Below are 6,411 nucleotides of genomic sequence, written 5' to 3'. Positions count from 1 at the left end.
AACAAACACGTTTCGGCTTCTCTGATGACAGAGCGACACTGAGCTATTTATCTTTGAGCAGGAGACCCCCACCCCATCCCAAGTCCATACCACCCTGGTTTGAGCAAATAGACACACAAGGGTAGGTAGGTCAATTACCGGAGTCAAAGGACGCAAAAGCCACAGCCAGTTCAGTCCAGCTCAGTTCTCTGGTCAGTTGTCAGCAAAGTGAAACTCTTGGTATGCTTATAGGATTATTATTATTATTATTTTATTTGATTTTTTTTTTTTTTGCTGTCGTCATGTGGTAAAACGACAAAGCCGTTGACAAATCTAAAGATAGCGGTGTCCCAACTCTACACAAGCGCCAGTTTTACTTCTACAGCTGGTCGTGATAAGTGGTTTGACACAGATACACTTTTGATAGTGGAAACAGATCATTTTATACCAGACAAAACTGAACTGTACTGTACTGTACTCTGTAGACTAAAAAACAAAAAACAAAACAAAAAAAAAACCCATGTCAGTTTATCTTGGAATTGAATGTTTTGGGTTGCAGGAAACCAGTGTGCCATTCCAGTTAGATTTTTTTTTTCCTTGAGTGCCAAACAGAACATCGCAAATATATAATTCTGATAGACTTTGTGTATGATGGAGTGAAGGGGTGGCTAGCACGTCTGCCTCACAGCCTGGAGATATCGGGACACCACACTCTGTCCTACCAATTGACTCTAAATTGTCAATACCGTATTTTCCGCACTATAGGGTGCACCTAAAACCATTCAATTTTCTCAAAAGCCAATAAATAGTGCGCTTTACAATCCGATGCGGTTTATATATGGATCAATATTCTGATTTCCAGGACGTAGTTTTTTAAATGTTTTGTAAAGCGCTTTGTTACAGCTGCAGCGGTTGTGAAGGCTCTGTATATATAAAGCTGTATCGTATTGTATTCCTTTAGCATAGCTCCATCTAGTGGATGCATAATGCAACCGCAGCCACTATTGAAGCTTCTATTCTATGCGCCCTGTGTATGAAAACTGCTTTAAAATAGCCCGTTCGGTGAAGGTACTCCGAAGCGCCTTATAGTGCGGAAAATACGGTAGGTGTAATTATGACTTTGAATGCTTGTTTGTCGATATGCGCCCTCTGATTGACCCGCAACCAGACCAGGGTGTACCCCCATCGTCAGATTCAAAGTCAGCTTGTCCTGTAACGTGGACAAGTGCTACACAAAATGGCAAGATCAAGGCCTCACATGCCACAACAGACATATCAAAACACAAATTCCCAAAAAATCCTGGCATGTAAAACCTTGGCTTCAAACGTGAGGGAAATTTAAAATGCGTGCGCATTAAAGAAAACCAATCCAAGCCCGCCCAACTGTGGAACATTTTTGGGAGCGTGTTGAGCGCTGCAGTGACTCATAAATAGATGGAGATGAAGACACCGAGGCGTCCCGAAGACCCTGCTGGCATCCGATGCCTTCGTGTCTTTGAGATGAAGGTCCAAGTGTTAGGTTTCCCTCCCCCTTGCATGTTGCCACCTAATGAAGCTAAGAACCGCAGCGTTTGTCTCACTGCTGACGGCCGGGAGTAGAGATTGGGTTACGGTGGGCCCGTCCTCAAAAACACACAAGTAACAATGTCTCAAAAGGAAGAAGAAGAAAAAAAAAAACCCTCAGCACGCATCTGATCCAGAGCCACTTTGCATGCCAGCCTTTGACATCTGCTCTCACTTGGGGCAAGAATGCATTGCCTTAGGTGTCAGACTGACCGCTGACTTAATGACCAAGCCACTTGTATTTGTGCGCTCAGAGGTTTGTTCGACTGGGCTGTTTTTTGGTTTTGTTTTCGCTCAAAGTGTGCCCGGTGCAGATAATGTCGGTAAATGTAGTCTCGGGTTGTTATGTGAATGACGCAATGGCAGGTGCATTGATCAGACAGAAAAAGACTGCTTTTTTATGCCTGCTCTTGAAAACAACAATTCCACGCAACAGCGAGACCAAATATAGCACCAAGTAAAACCCTGGGTGGGTTTTCTCTGGGTATTGCAGGCAGATTGAACACCCTAAATCGTCCCGAAGTGTGAGCGTGAGTGCGGATGGTTATTGGTCTCTGTGTAGCCTACGATTCGCTGTCAACCGGTTCAGGGTGTCCCCTGCCTACTGCCCGAAGACGGCTGGGATAGGCTCCAGCACACCCCGCGGCCCTTGTGAGGATAAAGCGGATCGGAAAATGGATGAATGGATATTTTGTAAGAAACATGCTTTTAAAGATTCATGATTAAAATAATTTAGATATTTAATACACATTTAACCCTTTCGGGGACGGCGGTTATACAGTTGACAGCCTATCATGTTATCAGATTCCAGGTTAGCATTATTGGCGCATGAAAGGATTAAATAAATGTTTACGGCATTGAGAGGATAAAGCGGATTGGAAAATGGATGGATGGATATTTTGTAAGAAATATGCTTTTAAAGATTCATGATCAAAATAATTTAGATATTTAACACACATTTAACCCTTCGGTGGTTATACAGTGGACAGCCTATCATGTTATCAGATTCCAGGTTATCATTATTGGCGCATGAAAGGATTAAATAAATGTTTACGGCATCTACAGATGACCTACTGACCTAGACCAAAACATCAATTTTCCCAATGGAAAAAACATTATGATACGTCAATAAACCTGACCCAGCTGCCCACATTTTTTGGGCAGCTGGGGTCACCTATGCACCCTGCCATGCCATAATTATAGTTTTTTTTTACAACACAAAACAAATAATCACATTTTCAAAGCCGCTTTAAAAAAAACAAAAAACATCGCCATAGAGCCACTGGATAAGGTCATGGTGTCGATTTCATTGATTGTTGGTAAATTCCATCTGCTGCCGAGCACCATGTGATCATCTAAAGCTTTCGAGCCTTAGGGGTCAACTGTTTATAATGCCTCGAGGGAAACGCGGCGGCGCATGTGTCAAAGGGCAGCAGATGCGACGGGCACCTGCGCAAACACGACAGTGGCAGGGCTCGGCACACCTCCTGAAAGGGGGGGGGGGCCCACTCGGGGTCGGGGGGCTCGGGCCAGGCTTTGATTTGGACTCATGAGAAGAGGAAAGGCAGCGGCAGGATTCTGCTGCGGATATTCACATGAGTCGTTTAGCTTAATGCCCGAGTGAACTTGGCAGCGCTTTAATACCTTAAACGCAGTGAAAACACCAATGGGCGTTGTGCTAATGCCCAGCGCAAAGCCAGTACCGCTGGGTAAACACTCGTTACGAGTTGAATCGTTTTCTTCAGTGGGGTTGTGTGAGCGGGAGAGATCCAGGGGAGGGAGTTGGGGGTGGATTCTCATGCTAATTCTGAGAAGGGAAAGAAGCTTCGTGCCTTAAGAGCCATGAGAAACACCGCCGCACATGCTAACCGACGCTTAGCGGGGGCGAGGGCACCTTGGGAAACTTGGTAGCCGACCGAAAGTGAAAGCGAGCTTTTGACAATGATTGAAAGACTCTCTTGTATCTGAACGCATCAAGATGCCGAGGTCATTTGCGCCATCAAACCGATCCCCGTTTCTCTGAAAAGTTACCACTGAGCGGGACAGTTTGCTATGAAACGCTAAGTGCCGATCTGGTTCGTGTTTCCACGCTGCAAATGGGCTTCCCATTGCATTCTCGTTGTACCAGAGATGTCCCACAGGTACTGGAAAAAAAACGTTCGGTAAGCCATGAAATAAAAACCGTCACGCTGTGTGAAACTGATGGCATACCAAAGAAAAAGAAACAATCCTTGCCGTGAATATTTGAACTGCAGAAGCTTGAGACCAAGAATGGAGACGCTGTTATTGCTTCCTGGTTCAGGTTCTTCCATTAAAAAATTGGTATCGATGCAAATCTGGATTAGTGCACCCCACTTTGATTCTCTCCGTTAGCGTCTGCAGGGAGATGAAACATGACCTCCTTTGTTGGGATAAAGGGCGAATGACCTTCGGAAAGGCACGCTGACCCGGACTGAGTGGATGCCGATGAGGGGGAGTGGCAGAGGCAGCATTGAAAACAACAAAAAAATGATGGTAGAGGCATGGGGAGGGGGAGTGGGGGGGCGAAGAGGTGGGTCGCCCTTGTTGGCAAAAGCCCGCTGTGCGTCAGTGAATTACAAATCATGGACTTTACGAGCCAAGTCATGAGGTCAGTGGCGTTCACTGACACTTGAGATTCTCCTGGGTGAGAATGAGCTTGAAAACTCTTGGGCGTCATCATTCTTTATGGCACAGCCTGGAAAAAAAAAAAAAAAAAAAAAGGACGGAGAGTGTGGAAACGCTCACCGGAGTGGGTGGCTGGTCCGGTCGGGGAACGGTTCTATTAGCCTTATCAGATGCCGTCATGCATTTCTCTCTCCAAGTTCGTGAGAGGAAACCACTTTGGACCATTTGACATGACTCGCCTCCATGGCCCATTACAGAGACGAGGGGATGGATGGAGGAAGGGAAGGAGGTCTTTCTCTTTTTGTTGACTTGGTATTTGAACGCTTACGTGAGGCAGATGACACAGCCGGTGTCACTTTGATTGGCTTTGGGGTTAATTTTGGTCGAGCAGGACTCAGATTAGCAAAGTGGCTCCCTTTCCAAGTCTCAAACCGTTCATCCCGCAGACACAAAGAAAACAAGAATAAGGGGACACGACTGCGTGTTATCCTGTTTCCACTGGGTGGGACGGTTCAGTTCGGCTCGATTTGGTTGCGTGTGCGTCAGCAGCAGATGTGGGAGTAAATCACATCGGGTGTGTGTAAGCCATAAGTACATCTCAAGTCTGACGATTGAAGTTTTAAGCAAGTCCCAAGGTACTGTGGCAAATATCACGAAAGTCAAGGAAGCGAGTCGTACAATCTCGCTCAGCCGCAACACACATTCTCACGACAGCTCCGCCCCAAAATATTCGGCCTAAAATAGGCGACTTGACTCTGACTCTTGCCCCCCAACCTCTGGTAAGCGGAATGGCGATAACTGAGTCAGATACCTTCACAGTGTGACATCATAATAATGTGCTGACATAATGTGTAAACAAGAAACCAACAGCATGAAATCCTCCTTTAGTCGTCATCATAATCCAGGCTCAACAAACAGCGGTGTATCTACGGTACCGCTGTACTTGGTTCCCTGAAGAGATTGACTGCAGAGGTAAGTCGGGAATTCTGATCGCAAACGCAAGCTGGTCTTACGTGGATTCCCCTTGACAAGATAACTAATATCCCCGCGGTGCAGGGAAAGTCTTCAGCCCTGAGCGGCACCCTTCTGGCCCCGCTATTCACATTTTAATAGGCTTGAAGGCTTTCGGGAGCAGAATTAGAATGATATATTCCGATTATAGCAAGCGTCAGTGAGCGTCAGCCAGTGCGAGAGGTGACTTGGGGGTGGTGAGTGGTGAGCGGAAGAAGCCTTATTGTCGTTTGCGCTATTGGAGGATATCCTTGTCCCGTCCGCCTCTGAAAATGGGACATCTGACCTTTGCTGAGAAAGAAAAAGGCGGGGAAAGAACTATTGGGTGGAAGGTTAGCGAGGGGCGGAGGCCGCTCAACTTCATTTTTCGCCATTCAACCGAACTTTCCCCTCTTTGTCAATAGCTCTCTAGAACAACTTGACACTGATGTCTCTTCTCACTTCATAGGATCTAAAAGGAAAAAAAGCTGTAAACAGTAGAAAACATACGCATTTTGTTTGTTGTCACTTAATAATTGTTTGTACAAAAAGTTGTTATTAGTAGAAGTGGTAGTGTGGAAAAACAGTAGCTTTAATTAGTACAAAGATGAGAAATTTAGGATGCTTTTATTTTGTAGGATGTTACGAAAAACTTATTGGTAGGTCTGATTCATAGAAAACTTAAAGAATTTGTTTGGCTTCCCTTAGGAGGAGTTTGGACAACGGACCATATGAACGCACCATTTCCGCGTTTGGGCTACGGGGCCGCGCTAGCTTCCGGTCGCTAGTCTAACACATAGCGATAGTATGAAACTCTTCAAAAACAAACTTGCAATCTGCTAAAATGACGTCACGTTACCATAAATGACGTTTGACCTAATTATCTGCTGTAGTTATCCAAGTGTCGACGAAGTGTACAAAGGATCATACATCATTTAATACATATACTGTATATATTCTTTCCAAAATATGTGATATTTGACTTGGTAGGAACTGATCCAATAACTTAATAACTGTTTCCCTCCACATCCCAACAAAAACGTAATATGTACGTGGGGTTTGGGTTTGTGAGTTACTGTGCCCCAGCTCATGTGTACGGATCCATTACATCCAGGCCCATCCCGGTCTCTTGAGGAAACTCGACGTACTTCCAGCAATTCAAAGTCTCTCCACTCTATGCTCTGAATGCCACATGAACTAAGTAAACACTAAAACCAAACACTCAAAAGTGGC

General features: G+C 45.3%; 1 protein-coding gene across 2 annotated transcripts in view; it reads right to left on the bottom strand.

The window, feature by feature from the left end:
• The window catches only part of plpp3 (phospholipid phosphatase 3), a 53,284-nt gene that overhangs the window by 34,165 nt on the left and 12,708 nt on the right, over nt 1–6,411 (bottom strand). The gene's annotated exons all lie outside the window — the stretch shown is intronic.

Source organism: Hippocampus comes, unplaced genomic scaffold (assembly GCF_001891065.2).
Source record: "Hippocampus comes isolate QL1 unplaced genomic scaffold, H_comes_QL1_v1.1 scaffold22, whole genome shotgun sequence".
Lineage (NCBI taxonomy): Eukaryota > Metazoa > Chordata > Actinopteri > Syngnathiformes > Syngnathidae > Hippocampus > Hippocampus comes.
This window is presented reverse-complemented; position numbering and strand designations above follow the sequence as displayed.